General features: G+C 44.5%; 1 protein-coding gene across 1 annotated transcript in view; it reads right to left on the bottom strand.

Annotated features, from left to right (window-relative positions):
* Positions 1-13,863, bottom strand: part of LOC126272158 (retinol-binding protein pinta-like) — a 260,190-nt gene that overhangs the window by 149,438 nt on the left and 96,889 nt on the right. The window lies entirely within an intron of this gene.

Below are 13,863 nucleotides of genomic sequence, written 5' to 3'. Positions count from 1 at the left end.
AACAACCTAAGAGAACTGCTCAGATTGTCACCCAGGTCATTTATATAGATCAGGAACGGCAGAGGTACCAGGACGCTTCCCTGGGGAACACCTGATATCACTTCAGTTTTACTCGATGATTTGCCGTCTATTACTACGAACTGCGACCTCCCTGACAGGAAATCACGAATCCTGTCGCACAACTGAGACAATACCCCATAGGTCCGCAGCTTGATTAGAAGTCGCTTGTGAGGAACGGTGTCAAAAGCTTTCCGGAAATCTAGAAATACGGAATCAATTTGAGATCCCCTTTCGATAGCGGCCATTACTTCGTGCGAATAAAGAGCTAGCTGCGTTGCACAAGAACGATGTTTTCTGAAACCATACTGATTACGTATCAATAGATCGTTCCCTTCGAGGTGATTCATAATGTTTGAATACAGTATACGTTCCGAAACCCTACTGCAAACCGACGTCAATGATATAGGTCTCTATTTCGATGGATTACTCCTACTACCCTTCTTAAACATTGGTGCGACCTGTGCAATTTTCCAATCTGTAGGTACAGATCTATCGGTGAGCGAGCGGTTGTATATGATTGCTAAGTAGGGAGCTATTGTATCAGCGTAATCTGAAAGGAACCTAATCGGTATACATTCTGGACCTGAAGACTTGCCCGTATCAAGCGATTTGAGTTGTTTTGCAACCCTTAAGGTATCTACTTCTAAGAAACTCATGCTAGCAGCTGTTCGTGTTTCAAATTCTGGAATATTCCATTCGTCTTTCCTGGTGAAAGAATCTCGGAAAACTGCGGTCCGTAACTCCGCTTTAGCGGCACAATCGTCGGTAACAGTACCATCGGCACTGCGGAGCGATGGTATTGACTGCGTCTTGCCGCTTGTGTACTTTACATACGACCAGTATCCTAGTTTGCGTCTGTCAGTTCATATCACGAGCTACGAGAGTGTATGGCAACTGGAGTAGTGTTTATAGCAGGAGCTGTACGTCACCAGTAGCTATCTGTAGCTACCTGTACAAGTAAATAAAGAACCCTGTTAATATATGTGTGCAGTTGTGCTGCAGAAAGAAGATACCAGCCACTAAGGAACATCCTCTACCTTGATTTCTGAGGTACCAGACTCAACAAAATCATCAGCGTTTGCCATTAATAACAGCAATGTAGAGATCGGTTGCGCCTAATGTACAGCTTGGGTTGATTCCGTTCATAGCTTGGCATCTTGTAATAGTGATAGTGGCGTCTCATTTTCTTCGTGTGTTCACTGGCGCAGCTACATTTGCTCGCCTTGTCTGCCCGTGAGTGGCAGTAGCAGCGCTTATCGATAGCGCATACTGTTGTACCATCTTTGGTTTGGCCTCTAGTATTTCTAGGTCGTCGTGTGTGGCGAGCGATAGGAGTTGGGACGGAGCAGCAGTGAGGGCCGCGCAGTCAGTATTCGTCCAACCGCTGGCAACACACATTCACTGTCCGACAGAAGGATGTGTTCGCGAGAGTGCACGACCACGCGAAGGACCGGGCTCAGCGAGCTTTAGTTGAATGGGCCGTGACGTTCGAGTGGTGCAACTTCCACCTGTGAGTGTGTGTGTGTGTCCCTCGAAGCAATAAGTTGTCAGTCGACGATTTATACTGGGATCTTTCCCGTGGCTGACTTGAGTGGGGACGATCATTGGTTGGTCGTCGCAGGGGACGATGTGCATTTGGTTTTCCGACCGCTTCTGGCTTCCCATTGTTTGTGCCGACTTATAATTCGTCCGTGTAGTTTCACAGTGACTGGTTTCAGTATTGTGAGTTGTTGGTGGAACTGTTTTCGCAGATCCTTGTGTATCTTGTGGCTTTGCACGAGCAGTTATTTTATGCTGTCAACGTACTGGATTTGGGAAGAGTTGCATACGGGCAGGTCCGTGCAGCGCGAGGGCAAGCTGAGGCCACTGGCGGCGTGCTGCCACTGCCGGATCGTGGAAGGGGAGCTGCGAGGGCGATGACCTCGTTGCACACCAAACCCTGAACGTTCAAGCTGAGTGAAGAGTTAACTGATAATGCAACCTCAACTGTTCTGAGATCTCGCCTTTGGTCGGCGGGTTGTTGCTCCCAGGGCTGCTGAGCCTGGTGACAACGAGTGAAGTGTTTCGAGGCGGTGAAATATAGCAGCCGTCTTTCTCTATTTGTTATTCATCATTGAATTTAATATTATTATTATTAGTAAAGTGCAACCAACGGTATTTGCTGCCTTGTGACCGCTAATGCCCCAGTTACCTGGCCTGGAGGTTAGCGTACTTTTCCACCAGTGTGCCTTTCCTCGTCGTGTTGATGCTGTCCGCCACGGCGTGTAGTTCGACAGACTCTTGTATTGTCCTGTGCATATTTTTTTTTAGGTGGTCTACCTTGGTTTTAGTGTTTCCTTCGACCCTGTCTGTTTTCTGCAGATGTAGTGCTGTCCGTCTCTTCGCCCTTGCCTAAAAATATTCCTTCGTTGTACCGGTTGATCCGACGCTAGGCTGACTGGTTAGTCGGTCTGTCGGCGCTTAAGCTGCCCCTAGTTTGAGCTGCCATCCAGTTACCTGATTACAGCTCTTGGTTGCCTGTCTCACCTTATCTTATGTTTGAGTTACATTCCCAGGCCGACCCTTGGAACACTTGCTGAGAGCCGCTTGTCCTGATTCCTTAGATTGTTATGTTTCTTTTAAGGATATTTTTAATTTTCTAATTGTTGTTGGTATGGCCTTCAAGCGAGCTATAATTTCACTTCTTTCATAATCAGGCATTCAGCCGTGTTAAAATAAGTTTTTTTAAGGCAAACATGTTTCAAAAGCTAGGTAGTTGTTGAGATATGTGCTATTTGGAATTGTTTTCCTGACTTCTACTTCAGGCCTTGAGCCGTCTGTTGTTTGAGGTTATTGTTGGTGGCATTCGGTCCTAATATTGTAAAATTTTTTGTGATAAGGCCTACAGCCGTCAGACAGTCAATTGTGTTTTTTTTAAGAGACTGTTTTAAAATTTTAATTTCTTAAATACAGTTTATGTATTTGTTGTGCAACCGAGAGTAACTGATAACGGCTCATCCACAATCGTAACCCTATCCTGCCCCATCCTGAGAAATAGCTCTAAGCTTCAGATCGTTTACACACTTGACTCTGCTAAATGACTACTAAAACTTAAGATGTATGTCAACATTATGCTGCAAAGAACATATTTCTACTTATCCTCTTTTCTCCAGTATACTTGACGAATGAACACCTTGTACTATAAAAAAGGATTTGTGTACACTCCACGTCTCCCACTAAACCACTGGACCACACATGGTACACATAGCACCTATTCTACAGGGAGAGGTACTGTGAGGATAAGAACCTGTTCCCATTAGGGCAGGGATGGTGGTGACTGAGGGGTGATGAAGGACATGGACAGAGAGAGGATGTCGGGTTGTTGATCGATTTGGGGGAGGGGACCAAACAGTGAGGTCATCGTTCCCCCTAGATTATGGAAGTATGGGAAAGGAAAACAGCAGGGCCCTTTCAAAGGAACCTTCCTAGCATTTGACTAAGTGTTTTGGGGAAATCACAGAAAACCTAAATCAGAATGACTGGAGAAGGGTTTGAACTGTCATCCTCCTGAATGCCAGTCAACCATGTTAACCACTGGAGCGAGGAGGCAGAGTACATAGCAGACATGGAGATGGTCAAAGAGCAGAGGTGGAGGATATGGCCAGAGAGAGGGGCGAGGAGAAGCTGAACAGAGAGAAAGTGGAGGATGATGTACTAAGAGATGGGGAGCAGGTGATGGGCATTGGATGGAGAAGGAAGAGGTTGGCAGAGAGGGAGGGAGGTAGTGGAGATGAACAGAGAGAGTGTGGAGATGGACAGAGGAAGAAGGAGGCGAAGATTGAGAGCGGGTTGGGAGGGGAGAAAATTGTCAGCGAGAGGGGAGTGGACAAAGAGAGGGGAGATGGGGGGATGTACAGAGGGGGTGGCGAGGAGGTCAGTGGGGAGGATGGGCAGAGAGAAGTGGTAGGAGACAGACAGAGGTGGAAAGGAGACTGATGGAGAATGGTGCGAGGAGGAGAAGGTTATGTAAAGAGAGAGGAAAAGGAGATGTCTGTATTGCATATGACGTGTGCATTTGTGTGTGCAGCTATGTAAAAAAAGTAGTCCTTTTATAGATTTGTGACTTATGGTCTGTTTTCTGAGCCTGAACCACACTGTTCTTCCATGCATTGGATCATTTCACAGTATTTTCCGAAAAAAAAAGGATCGCTAGTGAAAATTGTGTGTGTGTGTGTGTGTGTGTGTACAACTCCTAAAATATCAATCTAATCAATATTTTCAAATATATTAAAATTTATTAAAGATAAAAAGTTTCTTGATTTAGAAATTATATTAAAACTTGTGCAACACGACTAATGGTCCGTGTCGTTGATAGATTGAAAAGCAGAGGTGGACGGATTGCTGCCAATAGCGTTCATCTCTTCGAATCGTTTTATCAAATGCAAGTAGACTGATAGTTTGGGGTATCGGTGCATTTTCTTCGATACTTTCATGAGTACGATACATTTCTTGCGAGACTAGTCATAAGTAAAGTATAGATAATGTTTTAGTTCGCTACTGTGTCTCCATGATCAGTACGTATGACCACATGGCGCTCACTACACCCATCCTCTCACGGTACGTGGAAACTAACTTGGACGAGGAGCCGGTGACGTAGCAGCATGGAATTTCACGTTCTGCTACAGTGAGAAGAGTGAAATAAAGAATCTAGCATGTCGTAGTTTTGCCTCGGGGAGAGAAACGTCAATGAGATGGGACATCGTTTTACGTCACAAACACAACAGTAGAGTTACCTTTTTGTACGACGTTAAACGTCGTATTTTTTCGCTTTTATTCCGCATAGAATACGTGATATCAATGTCAGTTGTTTCAAAGCATTACAAACTTAAGGATCTCTCACAGCGCGTCGTTTAATTTGTCATTTGTTATAATAAAATGATAGGAAACTACATATCGGTAGATACAGCCTTCCTGCAGTTGGTGTTTTCATAGTTATAACTTGTGTGCTACGGATGTATACCGCTTCAATTCTACGACACAATGGTGATCTATAAAAAGCGTAGCTTTTTGATTCACACTGCATGTTAAACATCAGATAGTGACAGTTTATGCTATATACGGAGTCGCAGTTACTATGTTGGAGCTATAGCGCACTTTGTGGTGTCAAGAGCTCTGGAGGTGACGAGAAAGATAGCGGGTTCGTTTCCACCTCGTCCTAAATTGTTATTCAGCTTTTCTTTTCTGGAAAACTCCCAGTCTTTCTTATTCATTTATTAGAAGAATTATGTCAAAATTCCACATTATTTTATATAAATAACCTTTTTTCCGAGATTCTTGTTCCGAAGGACTGTATCCTCAGTGGCCAGAAATATCAATGTGACTGAAAATAAATGCAAGTTGCACATTGGAAGTTTTTATATTGTGAAACTTGTACCTCAGATACCCTGGATAGCATTATGTAAGTATTCCTCTACCAGCAATTTGCCGTTCAAACCATTGACTTGAATGTTCTTAACGTTTTTTTTTTTTCCCCGCTCTTCTTCGACAGTCGCTAACAGACGTAACGCAGCTATTCTACACTCGTCTATTTTCTTAAACGTCGTGGTTTGAGTGCCAATTAAAGCCGGAAACGACTGCTGGGGAGCGCTCAGCACAGATCTCGTTAGCCAGCTCGTCCCGTGAATTGGCCGGCGCTGTCTCTCGTGAGTTCGGATGTCCCGTCAGAGTCCACGTCAGCGTTGGATGCCTCGACCCATGTGACGACGGCTTAATGCGCGATGCACACGAGCTATTTATCATCACGAGTCCGCAGAGTAATTTTCTCGCGCGTTTCAGTAGTGCATGGAAACGACGGAGCCACACACATGACGGGAATAAACTGATCTCACCGGCTGCCGAGAGGAAACAGTCGCTGTACTATAGATGAGTGGGGCGGTGCAAGCGCGTTCGAAACCCCAGAAACATCCGCCAACGCCTGTCATGGATGCAGCTGGTTTAGACGTGGAACTGGTCATTGAAGAGGTGAAAAAGTACCCTAAAATGTGGGTCACAACTCTCAAGAAGCAACACAATATGATGAAGAAGAGAGCCGCATGATTTCAAGTGTGTGTAAAATGTTTTGAGGGTTTTGCTGCAAAACAGAATCAAGAGGAAGATGATATAGGAAGACATTACTGTTAAACTATTTTGTGTTTGTGTTCTAGAGGTGGCGCTTTTACTCGAATGTGGCCAATTAACACGTGATGATAAGCTAAGCAGCAAGTTATTCCCCCCCTCCCCCCTTCGACACCCCTTTAACTGAAATGCAAATCTTAAAATAATAATAACAGTTTAAAATAAATTCTCTTACGTCAGCCGCTTCATTGTAACCAGTGCCATATTCCACTGCTGCCACGAAATACACAATTGCACACATCTGAATAGTGATAAAAAACTGAACAGTCATTCACGTCTGGGAATAAACTGATTCATTGACACTATGACGGTTACCAATCAGACTTAGATACATTTGTCTTGCCATGGTACTTTCCTTGCACTGTCTATAAAGTAATTAGCGAAAACATTTCTTCTACTGTATTTCAACTTCCTCCTCATGTTGATGGGATTTCATCGTCTAGATCACATAGCTCGCTTCTCAAATGCCCTGGCATTTTTCAGTCACCTTTCTTCTGTGAATTTCACTACGCAGTCCTTGTGCAAAACTTTACACACTGCTTTACCAACTTCCCTTAATATTGTACACAGTGTTGTGTGGCCGATTCTGTATTGATAATGCAGAACAATTAGAGTGCAGCCACTACCCATATATTTGGAAAAGATGCACCGTTCACGTTACAGCTGGTTTTTTACCGTTAATCCATCAAACAACCGTAGATACATTCGAAAATAAAGAGTTTACCTTCATCTTCTCGTAAATCTATAAACAATATCACAAACAATCCTTTCACTTGTCATGAACTGATCAGTGGGTGAGTTCAAAACCTCGTGTTACGTTTCTTAATGTATTCATGAACGAAAGAAGCAGACACGGTTTTCTTCTGCCTAAGCTCATACTGGTTGGCTTCCAGTCTAAACGAGATGCTACCGAGTGTGCGCTGAAACAACTCATGGCGCCGCAGTCCCGGTGTAAGCTTGAGCAACTGTTACTTGCTCGTGCTCATCGAGACGGAGCTGTGCACCATTCACACAGAATGCAAGGTTAATGAGTGCGTAGACGCCGTGACCTTCCTTTAATCACCACAATACCTTGCGCACACGTCGTCATTCCTATCGCCGGCCGCGGTGGTCTAGCAGTTCTAGGAGCGCAGTCCGGAACCGTACGACTGCTACGGTCGCAGGTTCGAATCCTGCCTCGGGCATGGATGTGTGTGATCTCCTTAGGTTTGTTAGGTTTAAGTAGTTCTAAGTTCTAGGGGACTGATGACAACAGATGTTAAGTCCCATAGTGCTCAGAGCCATTTGAATCATTCCTATCAACACAATTAATGTCGTCACCCGGATTAAGTATCGTTATTTTGTGTGCTGGCGTTACCTTCTAAGTTTGACAGGTCTGTCGTATTTTACGGCGTCTCCCATATTTCACCCACATTTTCTTCTGTCGCCAGTATTTTCGATAGGTCATCCGTATACATTTCCTGTTTATCATTTTGGTATTCTAGCTGTTTCACGTTGGCAAGCTTGAAGCTCCCGAAACTTTCATCTTTTGCTTCGGTAGCGTGTAGACGTGCAGTTCGATCTCAACTCAGTGTGTAGTTTGTGTTGCATTCGTACATCTTTTTACCTATGGGCAGATGGGCAGATAAAGTGACGACGAGGATCCCTCGAAGAAGCTACCAAAGGACAAGGCTCACTACACGTGCGTGTATCTGCCCCATGGGGAAAAAAACTTATTTTTCGATGGGATCAGTAAAAAATAGCAAGCATAAAACTTCTCGTTCTTTTGCAGAATGGAATTCAGCATAGCACATGGAGAGGCAGGACAATGTTTTTAGCATGCATCAACTGCAAGTAAAGTAGTAATTTATTATATCCCTGTAAAACCTGATGTCCACTATAATGGTCATAGAGTCTGTTACAGTTAGCTGCCGGGAGAGTTGTTTACTTCGACCACTTCACGCCAAATAGCAGCTTTCTTTACGACATGTTAAGTTGGCAGGTGATACCCCTTCGCTACTGTCTGTCTTTAGAAATGTCTTTCATGAAAATATGTACGTATTGTACACAATATCTGTAAGTGTTGCTTATACGCATTTTCTGTGTAAAAATGTTTGATAGTAGTACATTTTTCTTTAATTTTGGTTACAAAATACTAATATTCACTGCAATGTGCGCCAGGACTCAGTGGCACATTTTCGAATACTGCCTCCTTCGCGTCATTCGTGGTTATCTTAGCTAGTTTCTTATACATTTCTTGTTGCGACTGTTGCTGAATTGCATTATACGCTGAAGCGCCAAAGAAACTCGTACAGGCATGGCCCTACACGATATTAGGCAGGTGTACCGGTTTCTTTTGCTCCTCAGTGCATGACACAGTACGATTATATTTTGTAAGCATGTTAATACAATGATTTTATGCAACAGTAATGAAGCCATGAATCCCTAGAGCAGTGAATCTGCCAGCAGACCAGAGTCCTGCAAATCATGGATGTGGTTCTGTTGGCCTGACAGTAAGAGAAGATTAATTTCTGTTGTAAAATGGTAGGACCAAAGCCAGCCACAATTGCATCGACCAAGATTGGGAAACACCCTAACAATCAGTGTGAAACATGGTCGAAGAAAGATGAGGGATACAATCATGTTCGCAGTCCAGATGTAATCAGCAACTACATTAAAAATGTGGGTGAGCAGACATGATTGACAGCATCATGAGGTTTTACAAGACTTGCATCAGCAGCAGCAAGTGGACCATAAATACTATTTTTTTCATACATCTGTGACTGATGAGCAAAAGCAACGTATCCTGCAGTAACTTCATTTCAAACTAAGAATTGCAGGGCATTTGTTAAGTGTGCAGGAGGAACAGCATTCTGTTGTAGAACATGCGGACTCAACTCCTATTGTCCTCACAATCACGCTCACATACTGTAGTCAATTTTCCAAAAAGTAGCTTATAGTGTCAGAACGCTGGCTTCACGAGGAAAACTAAAATAAAGGCCAAGGCTGTTCAGATTTCCTCTAACATCGCAGGAGAATTGTTTCTGTGAGTATCATCAGAAATGAAATTGTTATAGTTTACGTTCTTGTCTTTAAATTTATTATATAAGTGTGACACAAGGAATAACTGCCTAATAAGGCTGTATTTTGTTAAATAAAATTATGAATTCTCGTTAATTTTAAGCCTGTTTTGTAAAAGGCATTTCAATATGTAAACATTTCGGGAAACACTCATTATCATTACACAGTTACACATAATGGCCTCTTAACGATACAACAAGCCAATAGTGCCACCGTGGGACTACTTTGTGAGCAGTTCCAAAATCTCCTGTATTTTTAGTTTGAAAACCTGGCAACTTATGGTCTATGGTATTTTGGCGAGAAGAACACAGTCCCTTTGACTGTTGAGAGATGTCACTAAACCCGCCCAAAGAGGTAAAGAACCATGCATGAGCAACGCCTGTTAGATGGAGGGGGTCCGACAGCCGAACAGTTCCAGTCATTCCACCATGGAGGAGGTAAACGACTCGTTCTGTCTGTAGTTTAACCATGTGTAGAGGGTCAGAACCGCGGTTCTATCGCGTCCTCATTGTTACTTTATGCCAGGGAGGGCTCTCAACAAGGGAAATGAGCAGGCGCCTGGGAGTGAACCAAAGCGATGTTGTTCGGACATGGAGGAATACAGAGAGACAGGAACGAAGGGCTACTACTGCAGTGGACGACCACTACCTACGGATTATGGGCCAGACGAACTCTGGCAGGAAAGCCACCATGTAGAATAATGCTTTTTGTGCAGTCACAGAACATCGTGTTACGACTCAAACTGTGCGCAATAGGCTGCAGGATGAGCAGCTTCAATCCCGGCGTCCATGGCGAGGTCCATCTTTGCAACCACGACACCATGCAACACGGTACATATGGGCCCAACAACATGCCGAATGGACCGCTGAGGATTGGTTCTTCAACGGTGAATGTCGCATATGGCTTCAACCAGACAAACGTCGGAGACGCGTTTGGAGGCAACCCGGTCAGGCTGAACGCCTTCGGTAAACTGTCCAGCGAATGCATGTCGATGGAAGTTCCCTGATGTTTCGGGGTGGCATTATGTGGGGCCGACGTACGCCGCTGGTGGACACGGAAGCCACCGTAACGGCTGTACGATACGTAAATATCATCCTCAGACCGATACTGCAACCATATCGGCAGCATATTGATGAGGCGTTCGCCTTCACTGGCGACAATTCGTGCCCCCACCGTGCACATCTTCTGAATGACTTCTTTAGGGATAACGACATCGCTCGACTAGAGCGGCCAGCATGTTCTGTAGACATGAACATGCCTGCGACAGATTGAAAAGAACTGTTTATAGGCGAAGTGACCGACCAACCAATCTACATCTATATCTACATCCATACTCCGCAAGCCACCTGACGGTGTGTGGCGGAGGGTACCCTGAGTACCTCTATCGGTTCTCCCTTCTATTCCAGTCTCGTATTGTACCTGGAAAGAAGGATTGTCGGTATGCTTCTGTGTGGGCTCTAATCTCTCTGATTTTATCCTCGTGGTCTCTTCGCGAGATATAAGTAGGAAGGAGCAATATACTGCTTGACTCTTCGGTGAAGGTAAGTTCTCGAAACTTTAACAAAAGCCCGTACCGAGCTACTGAGCGTCTCTCCTGCAGAGTCTTCCACTGGAGTTTATCTATCATCTCCGTAACGCTTTCGCGATTACTAAATGATCCTGTAACGAAGCGCGCTGCTGTCCGTTGGATCTTCTCTATCTCTTCTATCAACCCTATCTGGTGCGGATCCCACACTGCTGAGCAGTATTCAAGCAGTGGGCGAACAAGCGTACTGTAACCTACCTCCTTTGTTGTCGGATTGCATTTCCTTAGGATTCTTCCAATGAATCTCAGTCTGGCATCTGCTTTACCGACGATCAACTTTATATGATCATTCCATTTTAAATCACTCCTAATGCGTACTCCCAGATAATTTATGGAATTAACTGCTTCCAGTTGCTGACCTGCTATTTTGTAGCTAAATGATAAGGGACCTATCTTTCTATGTATTCGCATCACATCACACTTGTCTACATTGAGATTCAATTGCCATTCCGTGCACCATCGTCAATTCGCTGCAGATCCTCCTGCATTTCAGTACAATTTTCCATTGTTGCAACCTCTCGATACACCACAGCATCATCTGCATAATGCCTCAGTGAACTTCCGATGTCATCCACCAGGTCATTTATGTATATTGTGAATAGCAACGGTCCTATGACACTCCCCTGCGGCACACCTGAAATCACTCTTACTTTGGAAGACTTCTCTCCATTGAGAATGACATGCTGCGTTCTGTTATCTAGGAACTCCTCAATCCAATCACACAACTGATCTGATAGTCCGTATGCTCTTACTTTGTTCATTAAACGACTGTGGGGAACTGTGTCAAACGCCTTGCGGAAGTCAAGAAACACGGCATCTACCTGTGAACCCGTGTCTAAGGCCCTCTGAGTCTCATGGACGAATAGCGACCGTCTTTTTCGAAACCCATGCTGATTCCTACAGAGTAGATTTCTAGTCTCCAGAAAAGACATTATACTCGAACATAATACGTGTTCAAAAATTCTACAACTGATCGACGTTAGAGATATAGGTCTATAGTTCTCCACATCTGTTCGACGTCCCTTCTTGAAAACGGGGATGACCTGTACCCTTTTCCAATCCTTTGGAACGCTTCGCTCTTCTAGAGACCTACGGTACACCACTGCAAGAAAGGGGGCAAGTTCCTTCGCGTACTCTGTGTAAAATCGAACTGGTATCTCATCAGGACCAGCGGCCTTTCCTCTTTTGAGCGATTTTAATTGTTTCTCAATCCCTCTGTCGTCTGTTTCGATACCTACCATTTTGTCAACTGTGCGACAATCTAGAGAAGGAAGCACAGTGCAGTCTTCCTCTGTGAAAAAGCTTTGGAAGAAGACATTTAGTATTTCGGCCTTTAATGTGTCATCCTCTGTTTCAGTACCATTTTGGTCACAGAGTGTCTGGACATTTTGTTTTGATCCACCTACCGCTTTGACATAGGACCAAAATTTCTTACGATTTTCTGCCAAGTCAGTACATAGAACTTTACTTTCGAATTCATTGAAGCCTCTCGCGTAGCCCTCCTCACACTACATTTCGCTTCGCGTAATTTTTGTTTGTCTGCAAGGCTTTGGCTATGTTTATGTTTGCTGTGAAGTTCCCTTTGCTTCCGCAGCAGTTTTCTAACTCGGTTGTTGTACCACGGTGGTACCCATCACTTACGATCACTTACGATCTTGCTTGGCACGTACTCATCTAACGCATATTGTACGATGGTTTTGAACTTTGTCCACTGATCCTCAACACTATCTGTACTTGAGACAAAACTTTTGTGTTGAGCCGCCAGGTACTCTAATCTGCTTTTTGTCACTTTAGCTAAACAGAAAAATCTTCCTACCTTTTTTAATATTTCTATTTGCGGCTGAAATAATCGATGCAGTAACCGCTTTATGATCGCTGATTCCCTGTTCTGCATTAACAGATTTAAATAGTTCGGGTCTGTTTCTCACCAGAAGGTCTAATATGTTATCGCCACGAGTCGGTTCTCTGTTTAACTGCTCAAGGTAGTTTACAGATAAAGCACTTAAAAATATTTCAGTGGATTCTTTGTCCCTGCCACCCGTTATGAACGTTTGAGTCTCCCAGTCTGTACCCGGCAAATTAAAATCTCCACCCAGAACTATAACATGGTGGGGAAATCTACTCGAAATATTTTCCAAATTTTTCTTCAGGTGCTGAGCCACAACATCTGCTGAGCCTGGGGGCCTATAGAGACATCCAATTACCATGTCTTAGCCTGCTTTAACCGTGACCTTCACCCAAATCATTTCACAATTCGAATCTCCGTCAATTTCCTTCGATACTGTTGCACTTCTTATCGCTATAAACACGCCTCCCCCTTCACTGTCCAGCCTGTCTCTGCGGAATACATTCCAATCTGAGTTTAGGATTTTATTACTGTTTACATGTGGTTTCAGCCAACTTTCTGTCCATAGTACTATATTGGCGTTGTGACCGTTTACTAATGAGAGCAGTTCTCGGACCTTTCTATAGACGCTCCTGAAGTTTACTATTAGCACATTAATATTGTTATTCCCTGTTGCATTTTGCCTACTCCTGCCTTGCCGCGTCTCAGGAGGCGTCTTGTCGGGCCTAGGGAGGGAATTCTCTAACCTAAAAGAACCCCATGTGCACTCCACACGTACTCCGCTACCCTCGTAGCCGCTTCCGGCGTGTAGTGCACGCCTGACCTATTCAAGGGGACTCTACATTTCTCCACCCGATAGCGGAGGTCGAGAAATTTGCACCCCAGCTCTCCGCAGAATCGTCTGAGCCTCTGGTTTAAGCCTTCCACAAGGCTCCAAACCAGAGGACCGCGATCGGTTCTGGGAACGATACCACAAATAGTTAGCTCTGATTCCACCCCGCGAGCGAGGCTTTCGGCGTTCACCAACTCCGCCAACCGCCTGTACGAACTGAGGATGACCTCTGAACCCAGACTGCAGGAGTCATTGGTGCCGACATGAGCAACAATTTGCAGTCGGGTGCACCCAGTGCTCTCGCTCCATCACCCGCCTATCGTTGGA

The sequence above is a fragment of the Schistocerca gregaria genome, chromosome 5 (genome assembly GCF_023897955.1).
Source record: "Schistocerca gregaria isolate iqSchGreg1 chromosome 5, iqSchGreg1.2, whole genome shotgun sequence".
Classification (NCBI taxonomy): domain Eukaryota; kingdom Metazoa; phylum Arthropoda; class Insecta; order Orthoptera; family Acrididae; genus Schistocerca; species Schistocerca gregaria.
The sequence above is the reverse complement of the archived record's forward strand: the minus strand, read 5'-3'. Positions and strand labels throughout refer to the sequence as shown.